The following is a 14,623-nucleotide window of genomic DNA, read 5'->3' on the forward strand; positions in this document are numbered from 1 at the left end:
ACTGAAAAGATCTTATTTGAAGGCGACGCAGGCCAAACTAGACTCCAGCAAAAAGTGTCAAACAGCGCCCTCTGCTGTCAGGCAAGAGCAGAAACCATTAAAAGCTTACAGCACCTGGTATTCCCAGGCGGTCTCCCATTCAAGTACTCACCAGGCCCGTCGCTGCTTAGCTTCCGAGATCTGACGAGATCGGCGTTTTCAGGGTAGTATGGCCGTAAGCTGCCAGGTCAAATGAAAAGATCCTATTTGAAGGCGACGCAGGCCAAACTAGACTCCAGCAAAAAGTGTCAAACAGCGCCCTCTGCTGTCAGGCAAGAGCAGAAACCATAAAAAGCTTACAGAACCTGGTATTCCCAGGCGGTCTCCCATCCAAGTACTAACCAGGCCCGCCCCTGCATTGCTTCCGAGATCGGACGAGATCGGGCGTTTTCAGGGTAGTATGGCCGTAAGCTGCCAGGTCAACTGAAAAGATCCTATTAGAAAGCGACGCAGGCCAAACTAGACTCCAGCAAAAAGTGTCAAACAGCACCCTCTGCTGTCAGGCAAGAGCAGAAACCATAAAAAGCTTACAGCACCTGGTATTCCCAGGCGGTCTCCCATTCAAGTACTAACCAGGCCCGCCCCTGTTTAGCTTCCGAGATCGGACGAGATCGGGCGTTTTCAGGGTAGTATGGCCGTAAGCTGCCAGGTCAACTGAAAAGATCCTATTTGAAGGCGACGCAGGCCAAACTAGACTCTAGCAAAAAGTGTCAAACAGCGCCCTCTGCTGTCAGGCAAGAGCAGAAACCATAAAAAGCTTACAGCACCTGGTATTCCCAGGCGGTCTCCCATCCAAGTACTAACCAGGCCCGCCCCTTCTTAACTTCCGAGATCGGGCGTTTTCAGGGTAGTATGGCCGTAAGCTGCCAGGTCAACTGAAAAGATCCTATTTGAAGGCGACGCAGGCCAAACTAGACTCCAGCAAAAAGTGTCAAACAGCGCCCTCTGCTGTCAGGCAAGAGCAGAAACCATAAAAAGCTTACAGCACCTGGTATTCCCAGGCGGTCTCCCATCCAAGTACTAACCAGGCCCGCCCCTGCTTTGCTTCCGAGATCGGGCGTTTTCAGGGTAGTATGGCCGTAAGCTGCCAGGTCAACTGAAAAGATCCTATTTGAAGGCGACGCAGGCCAAACTAGATTCCAGCAAAAAGTGTCAAACAGCGCCCTCTGCTGTCAGACAAGAGCAGAAACCATAAAAAGCTTACAGCACCTGGTATTCCCAGGCGGTCTTCCATCGAAGTACTAACCAGGCCCGCCCCTTCTTAACTTCCGAGATCGGGCGTTTTCAGGGTAGTATGGCCGTAAGCTGCCAGGACAACTGAAAAGATCCTATTTGAAGGCCACGTAGGCCAAACTAGACTCCAGCAAAAAGTGTCAAACAGCGCCCTCTGCTGTCAGGCAAGAGCAGAAGCCATAAAAAGCTTACAGCACCTGGTATTCCCAGGCGGTCTCCCATCCAAGTACTAACCAGGCCCGCCCCTGCATTGCTTCCGAGATCGGACATTTTCAGGGTAGTATGGCCGTAAGCTGCCAGGTCAACTGAAAAGATCATAATTGAAGGTGACGCAGGCCAAACTAGACTCCAGTAAAAAGTGTCAAACAGCGCCCTCTGCTGTCAGGCAAGAGCAGAAACCATAAAAAGCTTACAGCACCTGGTATTCCCAGGCGGTCTCCCATCCAAGTACTAACCAGGCCCACCCTTGCTTAGCTTCCGAGATCAGACGAGATCGGGCGTTTTCAGGGTAGTATGGCCGTAAGCTGCCAGGTCAACTGAAAAGATCCTATTTGAAGGCGACGCAGGCCAAACTGGACTCCAGCAAAAAGTGTCAAACAGCGCCCTCTGCTGTCAGGCAAGAGCAGAAACCATAAAAAGCTTACAGCACCTGGTATTCCCAGGCGGTCTCCCATCCAAGTACTAACCAGGCCCGCCCCTTCTTAACTTCCGAGATCTGGCGTTTTCAGGGTAGTATGGCCGTAAGCTGGCAGGTCAAATGAAAAGATCCTATTTGAAGGCGACGCAGGCCAAACTAGACTCCAGCAAAAAGTGTCAAACAACGCCCTCTGCTGCCAGGCAAGAGCAGAAACCATTAAAAGCTTAGACCACCTGGTATTCCCAGGCTGTCTCGCATCCAAGGCCCGCCCCTGCTTAGCTTCCGAGATCGGACGAGATCGGCGTTTTCAGGGTAGTATGGCGGTAAGCTGCCAGGTCAACTGAAAAGATCCTATTTGAAGGCGACGCAGGCCAAACTAGACTCCAGCAAAAAGTGTCAAACAGCGCCCTCTGCTGTCAGGCAAGAGCAGAAACTATTAAAAGCTTTTAGCACCTGGTATTCCCAGGCGGTCTCCCATTCAAGTACTCACCAGGCCCGTCCCTGCTTAGCTTCCGAGATCGGACGATATCTGCTTTTTCAGGGTAGTATGGCCGTAAGCTGCCAGGTCAACTGAAAAGATCCTATTTGAAGGCGACGCAGGCCAAACTAGACTCCAGCAAAAAGTGTCAAACAGGGCCCTCTGCTGTCAGGCAAGAGCAGAAACCATTAAAAGCTTACATCACCTGGTATTCCCAGGCGGTCTCCCATCCAAGTACTAACCAGGCACGCCCCTGCTTAAGTTCCAAGATCGGGCGTTTTCAGGGTAGTATGGCCGTAAGCTGCCAGGTCAACTGAAAAGATCCTAATTGAAGGTGACACAGGCCAAACTAGACTCCAGCAAAAAGTGTCAAACAGCGCCCTCTGCTGTCAGGCAAGAGCAGAAACCATTAAAAGCTTACAGCACCTGGTATTCCCAGGAAGTCTCCCATCCAAGTACTAACCAGGCCCGTCCCTGCTTAGCTTCCGAGATCAGACGAGATCGGGCGTTTTCAGGGTAGTATGGCCGTAAGCTGCCAGGTCAACTGAAAAGATCCTATTTGAAGGCCACACAGGCCAAACCAGACTCCAGCAAAAAATTGTCAAACAGCGCCCTCTGCTGTCAGGGAAGAGCAGAAACCATAAAAAGCTTACAGCACCTGGTATTCCCAGGCGGTCTCCCATCCAAGTACTAACCAGGACCACCCCTGCTTAGCTTCCAAGATCAGACGAGATCGGGCGTTTTCAGGGTAGTATGGCCGAAAGCTGCCAGGTCAACTGAAAAGATCCTATTTGAAGGCGATGCAGGCCAAACTAGACTCCAGCAAAAAGTGTCAAACAGCGCCCTCTGCTGTCAGGCAAGAGCAGAAACCATTAAAACCTTCCAGCACCTGGTATTCCCAGGCGGTCTCCCATCCAAGTACTAACCAGGCACGCCCCTGCTTAGCTTCCGAGATCGGACGAGATCGGGCGTTTTTAGGGTAGTATGGCCGTAAGCTGCCAGGTCAACTGAAAAGATCTTATTTGAAGGCGACGCAGGCCAAACTAGACTCCAGCAAAAAGTGTCAAACAGCGCCCTCTGCTGTCAGGCAAGAGCAGAAACCATTAAAAGCTTACAGCACCTGGTATTCCCAGGCGGTCTCCCATTCAAGTACTCACCAGGCCCGTCGCTGCTTAGCTTCCGAGATCTGACGAGATCGGCGTTTTCAGGGTAGTATGGCCGTAAGCTGCCAGGTCAAATGAAAAGATCCTATTTGAAGGCGACGCAGGCCAAACTAGACTCCAGCAAAAAGTGTCAAACAGCGCCCTCTGCTGTCAGGCAAGAGCAGAAACCATAAAAAGCTTACAGAACCTGGTATTCCCAGGCGGTCTCCCATCCAAGTACTAACCAGGCCCGCCCCTGCATTGCTTCCGAGATCGGACGAGATCGGGCGTTTTCAGGGTAGTATGGCCGTAAGCTGCCAGGTCAACTGAAAAGATCCTATTAGAAAGCGACGCAGGCCAAACTAGACTCCAGCAAAAAGTGTCAAACAGCACCCTCTGCTGTCAGGCAAGAGCAGAAACCATAAAAAGCTTACACCACCTGGTATTCCCAGGCGGTCTCCCATTCAAGTACTAACCAGGCCCGCCCCTGTTTAGCTTCCGAGATCGGACGAGATCGGGCGTTTTCAGGGTAGTATGGCCGTAAGCTGCCAGGTCAACTGAAAAGATCCTATTTGAAGGCGACGCAGGCCAAACTAGACTCTAGCAAAAAGTGTCAAACAGCGCCCTCTGCTGTCAGGCAAGAGCAGAAACCATAAAAAGCTTACAGCACCTGGTATTCCCAGGCGGTCTCCCATCCAAGTACTAACCAGGCCCGCCCCTTCTTAACTTCCGAGATCGGGCGTTTTCAGGGTAGTATGGCCGTAAGCTGCCAGGTCAACTGAAAAGATCCTATTTGAAGGCGACGCAGGCCAAACTAGACTCCAGCAAAAAGTGTCAAACAGCGCCCTCTGCTGTCAGGCAAGAGCAGAAACCATAAAAAGCTTACAGCACCTGGTATTCCCAGGCGGTCTCCCATCCAAGTACTAACCAGGCCCGCCCCTGCTTCGCTTCCGAGATCAGATGAGATCGGGCGTTTCCAGGGTAGTACAGCCGTAAGCTGCTAGGACAACTGAAAAGATCCTATTTGAAGGCGACGCAGGCCAAACTAGACTCCAGCAAAAAGTGTCAAACAGCGCCCTCTGCTGTCAGGCAAGAGCAGAAACCATAAAAAGCTTACAGCACCTGGTATTCCCAGGCGGTCTCCCATCCAAGTACTAACCAGGCCCGCCCCTGCTTTGCTTCCGAGATCGGGCGTTTTCAGGGTAGTATGGCCGTAAGCTGCCAGGTCAACTGAAAAGATCCTATTTGAAGGCCACGCAGGCCAAACTAGACTCCAGCAAAAAGTGTCAAACAGCGCCCTCTGCTGTCAGGCAAGAGCAGAAGCCATAAAAAGCTTACAGCACCTGGTATTCCCAGGCGGTCTCCCATCCAAGTACTAACCAGGCCCGCCCCTGCATTGCTTCCGAGATCGGACATTTTCAGGGTAGTATGGCCGTAAGCTGCCAGGTCAACTGAAAAGATCCTAATTGAAGGTGACGCAGGCCAAACTAGACTCCAGCAAAAAGTGTCAAACAGCGCCCTCTGCTGTCAGGCAAGAGCAGAAACCATAAAAAGTTTACAGCACCTGGTATTCCCAGGCGGTCTCCCATCCAAGTACTAACCAGGCCCGCCCTTGCTTAGCTTCCGAGATCAGACGAGATCGGGCGTTTTCAGGGTAGAATGGCCGTAAGCTGCCAGGTCAACTGAAAAGATCCTATTTGAAGGCGACGCAGGCCAAACTGGACTCCAGCAAAAAGTGTGAAACAGCGCCCTCTGCTGTCAGGCAAGAGCAGAAACCATAAAATCTTACAGCACCTGGTATTCCCAGGCGGTCTCCCATCCAAGTACTAACCAGGCCCACCCCTTCTTAACTTCCGAGATCGGGCGTTTTCAGGGTAGTATGACCGTAAGCTGCCAGGTCAACTGAAAAGATCCTATTTGAAGGCGACGCAGGCCAAACTAGACTCCAGCAAAAAGTGTCAAACAACGCCCTCTGCTGCCAGGCAAGAGCAGAAACCATTAAAAGCTTAGACCACCTGGTATTCCCAGGCTGTCTCGCATCCAAGGCCCGCCCCTGCTTAGCTTCCGAGATCGGACGAGATCGGCGTTTTCAGGGTAGTATGGCCGTAAGCTGCCAGGTCAACTGAAAAGATCCTATTTGAAGGCGACGCAGGCCAAACTAGACTCCAGCAAAAAGTGTCAAACAGCGCCTCTGCTGTCAGGCAAGAGCAGAAACCATTAAAAGCTTACAGCACCTGGTATTCCCAGGCGGTCTCCCATTCAAGTACTCACCAGGCCCGTCCCTGCTTAGCTTCCGAGATCGGACGAGATCTGCGTTTTCAGGGTAGTATGGCCGTAAGCTGCCAGGTCAACTGAAAAGATCCTATTTGAAGGCGACGCAGGCCAAACTAGACTCCAGCAAAAAGTGTCAAACAGCGCCCTCTGCTGTCAGGCAAGAGCAGAAACCATAAAAAGCTTACAGCACCTGGTATTCCCAGGTGGTCTCCCATCCAAGTACTAACCAAGACCGCCCCTGCTTCGCTTCCGAGATCGGACGAGATCAGGCGTTTTCAGGGTAGTATGGCCGTAAGCTGCCAGGTCAACTGAAAAGATCCTATTTGAAGGCGACGCAGGCCAAACTAGACTCCAGCAAAAAGTGTCAAACAGCGCCCTCTGCTGTCAGGCAAGAGCAGAAACCATAAAAAGCTTAGAGCACCTGGTATTCCCAGGCGGTCTTCCATCCAAGTACTAACCAGGCCCGCCCCTGCTTAGCTTCCGAGATCGGACGAGATCGGGCGTTTTTAGGGTAGTATGGCCGTAAGCTGCCAGGTCAACTGAAAAGATCCTATTTGAAGGCGACGCAGGCCAAACTAGACTCCAGCAAAAAGTGTCAAACAGCGCCCTCTGCTGTCAGGCAAGAGCAGAAACCATAAAAAGCTTACAGCACCTGTTATTCCCAGGCGGTCTCCCATCCAAGTACTAACCAGGCCCGCCCCTTCTTAACTTCCGAGATCGGGCGTTTTCAGGGTATTATGGCCGTAAGCTGCCAGGTCAACTGAAAAGATCCTATTTGAAGGCGACGCAGGCCAAACTAGACTCCAGCAAAAAGTGTCAAAGAGCGCCCTCTGCTGTCAGGCAAGAGGAGAAACCATTAGAAGCTTACAGCACCTGGTATTCCCAGGCGGTCTCCCATCCAATTACTAACCAGGCCCGCACCTACTTTGCTTCCGAGATCGGACGAGATCGGGCGTTTTCAGGGTAGTATGGCCATAAACTGCCAGGTGAGCTGAAAAGATCCTATTTGAAGGCGACGCAGGCCAAACTAGACTCCAGCAAAAAGTGTCAAACAGCGCCCTCTGCTGTCAGGCAAGAGCAGAAACCATAAAAAGCTTACAGCACCTGGTATTCCCAGGCTGTCTCCCATCCAAGTACTAACCAGGCCCGCCCCTGCTTAGCTTCCGAGATTAAACGAGATTGGGCGTTTTCAGGGTAGTATGGTCGTGAGCTGCCAGGTCAACTGAAAAGATCCTATTTGAAGGCGACGCATGCCAAACTAGACTCCAGCAAAAAGTGTCAAACAGCGCCCTCTGCTGTCAGGCAAGAGCAGAAACCATTAAAAGCTTACAGCACCTGGTATTCCCAGGCGGTCTCTCATCCAAGTACTAACCAGGCCCGCCCCTGATTTGCTTCCGAGATCGGGCGTTTTCAGGGTAGTATGGCCGTAAGCTGCCAGGTCAACTGAAAAGATCCTATTTGAAGGCGACGCAGGCCAAACTAGACTCCAGCAAAAAGTGTCAAACAGCGCCCTCTGCTGTCAGGCAAGAGCAGAAACCATTAAAAGCTAACAGCACCTGGTATTCCCAGGCGGTCTCCCATTCAAATACTCACCAGGCCCGTCCCTGCTTAGCTTCCAAGATCGGACGAGATCTGCGTTTTCAGGGTAGTATGGCCGTAAGCTGCCAGGTCAACTGAAAAGATCCTATTTGAAGGCGACACAGGCCAAACTAGACTCCAGCAAAAAGTGTCAAACAGCGCCCTCTGCTGTCAGGCAAGAGCAGAAACCATAAAAAGCTTACAGGACCTGGTATTCCCAGGCGGTCTCCCATCCAAGTACTAACCAAGACCGCCCCTGCTTCGCTTCCGAGATCGGACGAGAGCAGGCGTTTTGGGGGGGGGGATCTTTTAATATAGAAATTCAATAAATACAAAAAAAACAAATTTCACAGCACAAGACAACAAGAAAATATGTACACTATTTACAACACAGACACAACCACCAAACACAAGCTAACACATAGGGATTATTTACAATATTTACAATGACAAGAACAAGACAACACACAAGGATTTTTTTTTTTTTTTTTTTTTTTTTTTTTTTTTTAATTATATAGTGCTTAGTGAGTCCAATTGTCCTAGGTAAAAGAGTCCGGGATGGATTGATCAGATGAGGGGGCAGTGAGTCCATGATTGCCAGGATGGAAGTCTTTGTGCAGTTTAAATGTTCATGTCCAGAGTGTCATTCGGATAGATGGAGAAAAGTGACTGATTGGGGGTGAAGGTGGTGATGAAGCGATGTTTCTGAGCCGAGTGCAGGTGTCGTAGGTGGACGGTGAGAAGACGGGTGAAGATGGGCCAGTGGCGGGCGGTGCGGTGGTCAAAGTGGTGGATGTTCCTGACGATGTAGATGGTATACCGGGCTATGGACAGGATGAGATGACAGAGGTGGCGGTTCGTTCCAGAGCGGCTGATGGAGGGCCCAAAGAGGAGAAGCCATGGTTCCTGGTCGCCTCCCTCAAGAGAGGCCGGCGGTGGAAGTCTCCAAGACAGTCTCCGGGCGAGCAGATCCTGCACCCGGGTCCAGAAGGGGCGGACGGCCGGGCACGTGATGAAGAGGTGATGGAGATCCTCGTAAGACCCACCACACACCGGACAATCTCTGCCATACCTGTCTGGGTATATAGTGTGCAGTGTAGCGCGTGTGTAAATCAGTCTATGTTTCATTTTGAACTCGAAATTTGCGAGCTGGGGTGAGGTGTACCATTGGAATGTCTTGGCCCAGATGGGTGTGATGTCATGAGTATGGTATGAACGGGACCAGGCATGTTCAGCTGCAGGAGCCCTGACCACACGATCCAACAGTAACCGGTAGAAGGTACGAGTGTGCAGGGAGGTGAAACGCCTGACTGAACCATTAAAATGTATATCAAAATCAAGGGGGGCAAAGCCCACATCAGGAGGTTTGCCACCTGTTAGCAGGGTGCCCCACCATCTGAACAGGTGCTCTTTAAATGAGTTTAACAACACCAAAACTGATGTTCTTCTAAACACCACTCTTGACATAACAAATTTTCTCCGGACAAAGTCAATGTTCCAATCCCCAAAAGGTGAAAAAATATCCTTTACAACTGTTAACCCAGCTCTCTCCATAGACTCTCCCATCATCTTTCTCCTCTCTTTGGAGGGAGAAGAGAGGAGGTCTGGATTGAATCGGAGAGGCATTTTACACAAATCAATCCATGAACCAGGAACTGCCACAGCAAAAGGCCTCAAAGCAGCCCACGCCTGTAAGGCTTCCCTTACAAAGTTCGGGAGGACCCCCAGCACTGGGCTGGGGGGCAACAGACAAAGATTAAAGGCACCAAAATTATTTAATACACCCAGATCCTTCAAGAAGAACTCCTTCCAGGGAGCCCGACAATCTGGATCCAGAAATTTTCTAAGCACGTTTAGTCTCAGTGCCTGTTTCTTCAAGACTAAATCAATTAAATTCAGACCTCCCTTATCAACATCATTGATCATTACATTGTGTGCGACCAAACAACGACCAATACCCCAGAGAAACTTCGATACAATTACACTAATCCTATTTGCACAGTCTCCTGGCAGCTCGCTCACAGTTAGAGCATGGGTCAGTTTTGACAGACACAAAGCATTCACCACTAAAACTTTTCCTCTCAGTCCTAAACGTCGAAATTTTAGGAAATTCAATTTAGCTACTAGCTTTCTGATTAAATCTTCCCACATTTTCCGATTTGACTCCACACTATCTTTACCTACAAGCACCCCTAAGACCCTGTAAATGCTCCCTGCTTCCTTAAAATGTACTGACAAAGGTTGGGGAGTTACATTTCCACAAAATGCAACAGACGTTTTTTCAAAGTTTATTTTTGCTCCTGAGGCCAGACCATAAATTTTCAACACATGCAAGGCTGCCTCAAGACTTTCGGTGTCTCGCAAAAATAAATTGGTGTCATCTGCGAACTGTAACACCTTATACTCAGCTCCTGCAGGGGAGAGTATGCCCCTGACACTACACTCTGACATCAACATGGCAGCCAGAGGCTCAGCCACGAGGCTATAAAGAAAAGCAGAGAGGGGGCATCCCTGACGGATAGAACGCTTCACAGGAAAGACATCTGTCATGGCACCATTACATTTGACTCTGCTCGAAGCAGATCCATACAATAACTTTATCCAGTTTACAAAATTCGAACCAAAACCCATTTTTTCTAATACAGCAAAAAGAAAACTGTGCTCTACTCTATCAAAAGCTTTATTAAAATCTACACTTACATGAATACCACCTGTTTTATGCATCACATTTAGTAAATATTTTATTGACAAAATTGAGTCTGAAATGTCCCGGCCAGGGACACTGTAAGCCTGGGCGGATAGAATAACCGACTCCATTACACCTCTGATACGGCCTGCTAGAATTTTGGCAAGAATTTTATAATCTACATTTAATAAGCTGATTGGCCTGTAATTTTCCAATTTATTTCTTTCTCCCTTCTTGAACGCAAGGGACACTACACCCAAAGCAAAGGAGCTTGAGGCTCTCCCCTCTCTCTCCATCTCCTGAAAAAGTCGAAGGAGAATGGGCGCCACTCTGGACGTGAAGCACCTGTAAAATTCGCTGGTGAGCCCATCCTCACCTGGGGCTTTGCCAGTACTTAGCAGCTTTACTGCAGACCTGACCTCCTCTAACAAAAGAGGCGCATCACACGCCTCAGCCTCAGCATTCGACAACCTACCACTTAATGAATTAACTACCTCATCAAAGCGATTAACTGAGACACCCTCCGAACTAAACAAAGCACCATAAAATTTTCCCACAACACCCAACACATCATCAATATCTGAAACCTCCTTCCCCTCACTATTTATCAGTTTTTCAATATACATTTTATTTTGCCTCACCTTCTCCATTGCAAAGAAAAAACCTGTAGATCGCTCACCCTGCACAGTATACTGTGCTCTTGCACGCAGCATGGCACCTCTACATTTAGAGATCTCAATATTATCCAGTTGAGCTTTAATTTCTAGATACTCAGGATTTACTGGACCACTAGTAAAAGCTGACCTGCTCACAATGTCCCTCAGCCTATGTTTTAACTGAGTCTCCTCGGCCTTTAACAACCAGTTTTTCTGTTTGCTAAAATTTACTGAAAGGCGCTTTATTCTTTTCTTTGCCTCCTCCCACCAGTCCACAATTGACTCAATACATTCTATTTCCATATCAAAAGAATCAAACAACCTATTCATTTTTTTGCAATAATTTTCATCTTCAAGCAAGGAATTATTTAAAATCCAAGGACCCCCCGTGCGCTGCCCTTTAAAAGGGCTAAAATCTACCCGCAGTGGAGAATGGTCACTTAACCAAGCGTCATCATAGAAAACTGAGGCCATTCGCCTCAAGAAGCCCTCAGACATCAAACATAAATCAATTCGGGACTGTTTTAATGCCCCTAAGACAACTTGCCGTCTGGAAAAGACTCTCTTGTTAAAATTCAGAGCTCTCCAGCCTTCAATCATATCGTATCGGGACATGAGGTCTAACAAGTGCGTCCTAGACACGTCATTTCTATACACATTGTTAGCACTTAAGTCTATTTTTGTAAGGGCTACATTGAAATCACCAATAACAATACTTTCTAAATTGACATAAGTAAAGACAGAGGAAAAGAGAATCTTCCTTTCCTGCTCCTCATTCGGAGCATAAATATTGATAAGCCTAAATGAAAAAGGCTGGACAAAATCAACAACAACAAAAGCACCTCCCGGATCCGCATGGACTAGTGTGGGTGTCCCGAAAAAGTCAGTTTTTACAATAGTAGCTACACCACGCGAACGTGCAGAGCCAAGAGCACAAAAGACAGTTCCCACGCCCATTGCCTGCACCGTACGCACATGAGATGGCTCCCAATGAGTCTCCTGCAAACACAGCACACCCCCGCTTAATGAGTGGAGCGCACTGTGCATGCGGACGGGGCTCCGCAGCCCACCTGTGTTAAGGGACACAAGGGAAAAAGCCATGAGCATAAGGGAGAAGGAGGTGCACACAACAAACATTATTTAGACTTTTTAGAAATCTCCTTCCCATCACTTTCACTTAGCCTTTTATTAGACTGCACTTCCAGGTCCATCGGGACTTCCTCAGCAGCTCCAGGCTTCCCAGAGCTGGATGAAACAGTGGGGGATGCGCCAGAGGCTGGTGTACTGGGCACAGGGATACGGGACTGATCCTGGGTCGCGCCGCCCTCACCACGCGCACCACGCCCCCGAGACCTGCTCCGTTCTCTGGCCTCATTGACTGCCTTTTTTTGAGCCAGTTTTTTGCTCAGGCTGATTGTCTCCTCCTGGACATTTGGCTGCGCACTCTCAGTGCTCTCTCTGCGCTCTTCCGGTCTAGAGAATTGGGCCGCAGCTGGCACCAACCTCTCTCCTTCGGAGGTAAAGTGAGGAAGCAGCCCACCACTCATCCTCCTCCCGAGTTCGACCGCCCCCACTGTGGCCTTAGGAGTGAGGTCTTCACAGGCCTCCTCCCCCTGGTCAGGAGCAGAGCATGCGGCCCCCTCCTTCCCAGGCGCCTCAGTATCAGACAAGATGAAGTTTGGTATTTCATCTGAGGAGTCAAAAGCGGTCAAAGGCTGTGAAGTAAGGCTGGAGTCGTCAGTCGCCTGAACCTCCTCCTGAACTGCACCACCCGGCTCTGCCTCACTCCCACCACTTTCCCCCCCGTGACCCCCGTCCTCATCAGATTCCAACCCATTACACACACACAGATGCAGGAATGCACGGCAGTCCCTGCACTTTCGCGCCCTTGGCTCCACACACTCACGAGCATAGTGTCCCTGTTTTCCACAATTATTGCACAGAAAGTCTGGACAATCACGCAGAATATGGTCAGGCTGTAAACACCCCCTGCACACTCGCACCTGTCGGTCATGTATAACTCTAAAGTAATCCGGGCCTGCAGCTGTGTTAAAGCGGACAGAGTATGGCAGAGACTGTACAGTGTCAGTGAATATTACCTTCACATACCGCGTCCCGTCCGCCACAGTTGTCCCCGGCCACATTCTCCGCCGCACCTCAGAGACTGCAGACACTCCCCAGGAGAGGAGCTTTGCAAGAATCTCCTCATCCTCAATGTAAGCCGGCAATCCCATGAAGGAGACGACCAGCTCATCAATGGAGACGTCACGGGCGTGAACCCTGGCCTCTCCGACACGAAAACCATCCATCAGCCGCTCCTTTGCTTTTGTGCAGGTTACTGTTAGTTCAAATTTCAGCTTGTTTATCTGTCTGCATGCTATGATCTGTCCACACACTTCCTTGGCAGCTCTCATAAGCACAATGGGCACCATTTCCTCCACTCCCTCAATATCCAACACAACAGTTAATTCCTTGTCATAAGTCCGGTTTCGTTCACTCACATTTAGTCCATCCATATTCTTATTTTGTCCATTGTTCAAAGGAGTAGTCCGGGGGCGAGCAGGGTTCGAAGCCATGATGACAATCCAAAGAGCCAAGGCTCAAAAAGGGAGAAATCAAAATCACTCCTCCACAGCAGGAGTGCTGGGAGGAGGAAAAAAACCCAAAAACTAAGAGGGGATACCAAAATAAAATAAGAAACAAAAGATAACAGCCACACAAACAAACAGCTCCTCTCCACTTTCCCTCCAAAATGCTTCCTCGTTAGGCCACACCTACTGGGCGTTTTCAGGGTAGTATGGCCGTAAGCTGCCAGGTCAACTGAAAAGATCCTATTTGAAGGCGACGCAGGCCAAACTAGACTCCAGCAAAAAGTGTCAAACAGCGCCCTCTGCTGTCAGGCAAGAGCAGAAACCATAAAAAGCTTAGAGCACCTGGTATTCCCAGGCGGTCTCCCATCTAAGTACTAAGCAGGCCCGCCCCTGCTTAGCTTCCGAGATCGGACGAGATCGGGCGTTTTTAGGGTAGTATGGCCGTAAGCTGCCAGGTCAACTGAAAAGATCCTATTTGAAGGCGACGCAGGCCAAACTAGACTCCAGCAAAAAGTGTCAAACAGCGCCCTCTGCTGTCAGGCAAGAGCAGAAACCATAAAAAGCTTACAGAACCTGGTATTCCCAGGCGGTCTCCCATCCAAGTACTAACCAGGCCCACCCCTGCATTGCTTCCGAGATCGGACATTTTCAGGGTAGTATGGCCGTAAGCTGCCAGGTCAACTGAAAAGGTCCTATTTGAAGGCGACGCAGGCCAAACTAGACTCCAGCAAAAAGTGTCAAACAGCGCCCTCTGCTGTCAGGCAAGAGCAGAAAACATAAAAAGCTTACACCACCTGGTATTCCCAGGCGGTCTCCCATCCATGTACTAACCAGGCCCGCCCCTGCTTGGCTTCCGAGATCGGACGAGATCGGACATTTTCAGGGTAGTATGGCCGTAAGCTGCCAGGTCAACTGAAAAGATCCTATTTGAAGGCGACGCAGGCCAAACTGGACTCCAGCAAAAAGTGTCAAACAGCGCCCTCTGCTGTCAGGCAAGAGCAGAAACCATAAAAAGCTTACAGCACCTGGTATTCCCAGGCGGTCTCCCATCCAAGTACTAACCAGGCCCACCCCTTCTTAACTTCCGAGATCGGGCGTTTTCAGGGTAGTATGGCCGTAAGCTGCCAGGTCAACTGAAAAGATCCTATTTGAAGGCGACGCAGGCCAAACTAGACTCCAGCAAAAAGTGTCAAACAACGCCCTCTGCTGCCAGGCAAGAGCAGAAACCATTAAAAGCTTAGACCACCTGGTATTCCCAGGCTGTCTCGCATCCAAGGCCCGCCCCTGCTTAGCTTCCGAGATCGGACGA

General features: G+C 49.8%; 15 non-coding genes and 20 pseudogenes across 15 annotated transcripts; all 35 read right to left on the reverse strand.

Annotated features, from left to right (window-relative positions):
* Positions 1 to 102: 102 nt before the first annotated feature.
* LOC144895872 (5S ribosomal RNA) lies at positions 103 to 220 on the reverse strand. The gene has a single exon (XR_013626380.1). It is a non-coding gene; the product is annotated as a 5S ribosomal RNA (ribosomal RNA).
* Positions 221 to 332: 112 nt separating this feature from the next.
* On the reverse strand, positions 333 to 451 carry LOC144895691 (5S ribosomal RNA). The gene has a single exon (XR_013626198.1). It is a non-coding gene; the product is annotated as a 5S ribosomal RNA (ribosomal RNA).
* A 112-nt stretch (positions 452 to 563) lies between these two features.
* On the reverse strand, positions 564 to 682 carry LOC144896692 (5S ribosomal RNA). Its single transcript, XR_013626472.1, has one exon. It is a non-coding gene; the product is annotated as a 5S ribosomal RNA (ribosomal RNA).
* A 112-nt stretch (positions 683 to 794) lies between these two features.
* LOC144895978 (5S ribosomal RNA) lies at positions 795 to 903 on the reverse strand (annotated as a pseudogene).
* Positions 904 to 1,015: 112 nt separating this feature from the next.
* Positions 1,016 to 1,124, reverse strand: LOC144895956 (5S ribosomal RNA; annotated as a pseudogene).
* Positions 1,125 to 1,236: 112 nt separating this feature from the next.
* Positions 1,237 to 1,345, reverse strand: LOC144896251 (5S ribosomal RNA; annotated as a pseudogene).
* Positions 1,346 to 1,457: 112 nt separating this feature from the next.
* LOC144896594 (5S ribosomal RNA) lies at positions 1,458 to 1,566 on the reverse strand (annotated as a pseudogene).
* A 112-nt stretch (positions 1,567 to 1,678) lies between these two features.
* LOC144896714 (5S ribosomal RNA) lies at positions 1,679 to 1,797 on the reverse strand. The gene has a single exon (XR_013626474.1). It is a non-coding gene; the product is annotated as a 5S ribosomal RNA (ribosomal RNA).
* Positions 1,798 to 1,909: 112 nt separating this feature from the next.
* On the reverse strand, positions 1,910 to 2,018 carry LOC144896270 (5S ribosomal RNA; annotated as a pseudogene).
* Positions 2,019 to 2,350: 332 nt separating this feature from the next.
* On the reverse strand, positions 2,351 to 2,468 carry LOC144896773 (5S ribosomal RNA; annotated as a pseudogene).
* Positions 2,469 to 2,580: 112 nt separating this feature from the next.
* LOC144896785 (5S ribosomal RNA) lies at positions 2,581 to 2,689 on the reverse strand (annotated as a pseudogene).
* A 112-nt stretch (positions 2,690 to 2,801) lies between these two features.
* Positions 2,802 to 2,920, reverse strand: LOC144896154 (5S ribosomal RNA). The gene has a single exon (XR_013626415.1). It is a non-coding gene; the product is annotated as a 5S ribosomal RNA (ribosomal RNA).
* Positions 2,921 to 3,033: 113 nt separating this feature from the next.
* On the reverse strand, positions 3,034 to 3,152 carry LOC144895477 (5S ribosomal RNA). Its single transcript, XR_013625980.1, has one exon. It is a non-coding gene; the product is annotated as a 5S ribosomal RNA (ribosomal RNA).
* Positions 3,153 to 3,264: 112 nt separating this feature from the next.
* LOC144895926 (5S ribosomal RNA) lies at positions 3,265 to 3,383 on the reverse strand (annotated as a pseudogene).
* Positions 3,384 to 3,495: 112 nt separating this feature from the next.
* LOC144895873 (5S ribosomal RNA) lies at positions 3,496 to 3,613 on the reverse strand. The gene has a single exon (XR_013626381.1). It is a non-coding gene; the product is annotated as a 5S ribosomal RNA (ribosomal RNA).
* A 112-nt stretch (positions 3,614 to 3,725) lies between these two features.
* On the reverse strand, positions 3,726 to 3,844 carry LOC144895692 (5S ribosomal RNA). The gene has a single exon (XR_013626199.1). It is a non-coding gene; the product is annotated as a 5S ribosomal RNA (ribosomal RNA).
* A 112-nt stretch (positions 3,845 to 3,956) lies between these two features.
* LOC144895372 (5S ribosomal RNA) lies at positions 3,957 to 4,075 on the reverse strand. Its single transcript, XR_013625870.1, has one exon. It is a non-coding gene; the product is annotated as a 5S ribosomal RNA (ribosomal RNA).
* A 112-nt stretch (positions 4,076 to 4,187) lies between these two features.
* Positions 4,188 to 4,296, reverse strand: LOC144895979 (5S ribosomal RNA; annotated as a pseudogene).
* Positions 4,297 to 4,408: 112 nt separating this feature from the next.
* LOC144897253 (5S ribosomal RNA) lies at positions 4,409 to 4,527 on the reverse strand. The gene has a single exon (XR_013626823.1). It is a non-coding gene; the product is annotated as a 5S ribosomal RNA (ribosomal RNA).
* A 112-nt stretch (positions 4,528 to 4,639) lies between these two features.
* On the reverse strand, positions 4,640 to 4,748 carry LOC144895957 (5S ribosomal RNA; annotated as a pseudogene).
* Positions 4,749 to 4,860: 112 nt separating this feature from the next.
* Positions 4,861 to 4,969, reverse strand: LOC144896595 (5S ribosomal RNA; annotated as a pseudogene).
* A 112-nt stretch (positions 4,970 to 5,081) lies between these two features.
* On the reverse strand, positions 5,082 to 5,200 carry LOC144895480 (5S ribosomal RNA). Its single transcript, XR_013625983.1, has one exon. It is a non-coding gene; the product is annotated as a 5S ribosomal RNA (ribosomal RNA).
* A 111-nt stretch (positions 5,201 to 5,311) lies between these two features.
* LOC144896227 (5S ribosomal RNA) lies at positions 5,312 to 5,420 on the reverse strand (annotated as a pseudogene).
* A 331-nt stretch (positions 5,421 to 5,751) lies between these two features.
* Positions 5,752 to 5,869, reverse strand: LOC144895820 (5S ribosomal RNA). Its single transcript, XR_013626328.1, has one exon. It is a non-coding gene; the product is annotated as a 5S ribosomal RNA (ribosomal RNA).
* Positions 5,870 to 5,981: 112 nt separating this feature from the next.
* Positions 5,982 to 6,100, reverse strand: LOC144895537 (5S ribosomal RNA). Its single transcript, XR_013626040.1, has one exon. It is a non-coding gene; the product is annotated as a 5S ribosomal RNA (ribosomal RNA).
* A 112-nt stretch (positions 6,101 to 6,212) lies between these two features.
* On the reverse strand, positions 6,213 to 6,331 carry LOC131138953 (5S ribosomal RNA). The gene has a single exon (XR_009132184.2). It is a non-coding gene; the product is annotated as a 5S ribosomal RNA (ribosomal RNA).
* A 112-nt stretch (positions 6,332 to 6,443) lies between these two features.
* Positions 6,444 to 6,552, reverse strand: LOC144896506 (5S ribosomal RNA; annotated as a pseudogene).
* A 112-nt stretch (positions 6,553 to 6,664) lies between these two features.
* On the reverse strand, positions 6,665 to 6,783 carry LOC144895920 (5S ribosomal RNA; annotated as a pseudogene).
* A 112-nt stretch (positions 6,784 to 6,895) lies between these two features.
* LOC144896422 (5S ribosomal RNA) lies at positions 6,896 to 7,014 on the reverse strand (annotated as a pseudogene).
* Positions 7,015 to 7,126: 112 nt separating this feature from the next.
* LOC144896468 (5S ribosomal RNA) lies at positions 7,127 to 7,235 on the reverse strand (annotated as a pseudogene).
* A 112-nt stretch (positions 7,236 to 7,347) lies between these two features.
* On the reverse strand, positions 7,348 to 7,465 carry LOC131138943 (5S ribosomal RNA; annotated as a pseudogene).
* A 6,179-nt stretch (positions 7,466 to 13,644) lies between these two features.
* Positions 13,645 to 13,763, reverse strand: LOC144895799 (5S ribosomal RNA). The gene has a single exon (XR_013626307.1). It is a non-coding gene; the product is annotated as a 5S ribosomal RNA (ribosomal RNA).
* Positions 13,764 to 13,875: 112 nt separating this feature from the next.
* LOC144896770 (5S ribosomal RNA) lies at positions 13,876 to 13,984 on the reverse strand (annotated as a pseudogene).
* A 112-nt stretch (positions 13,985 to 14,096) lies between these two features.
* LOC144895885 (5S ribosomal RNA) lies at positions 14,097 to 14,215 on the reverse strand (annotated as a pseudogene).
* Positions 14,216 to 14,327: 112 nt separating this feature from the next.
* On the reverse strand, positions 14,328 to 14,436 carry LOC144895942 (5S ribosomal RNA; annotated as a pseudogene).
* Positions 14,437 to 14,623: the final 187 nt, after the last annotated feature.

The sequence above is a fragment of the Doryrhamphus excisus genome, unplaced genomic scaffold (genome assembly GCF_037039965.1).
Source record: "Doryrhamphus excisus strain RoL-2023G ecotype Guam unplaced genomic scaffold, RoL_Dexc_Guam_v1.1 HiC_scaffold_24, whole genome shotgun sequence".
Taxonomy (NCBI): domain Eukaryota; kingdom Metazoa; phylum Chordata; class Actinopteri; order Syngnathiformes; family Syngnathidae; genus Doryrhamphus; species Doryrhamphus excisus.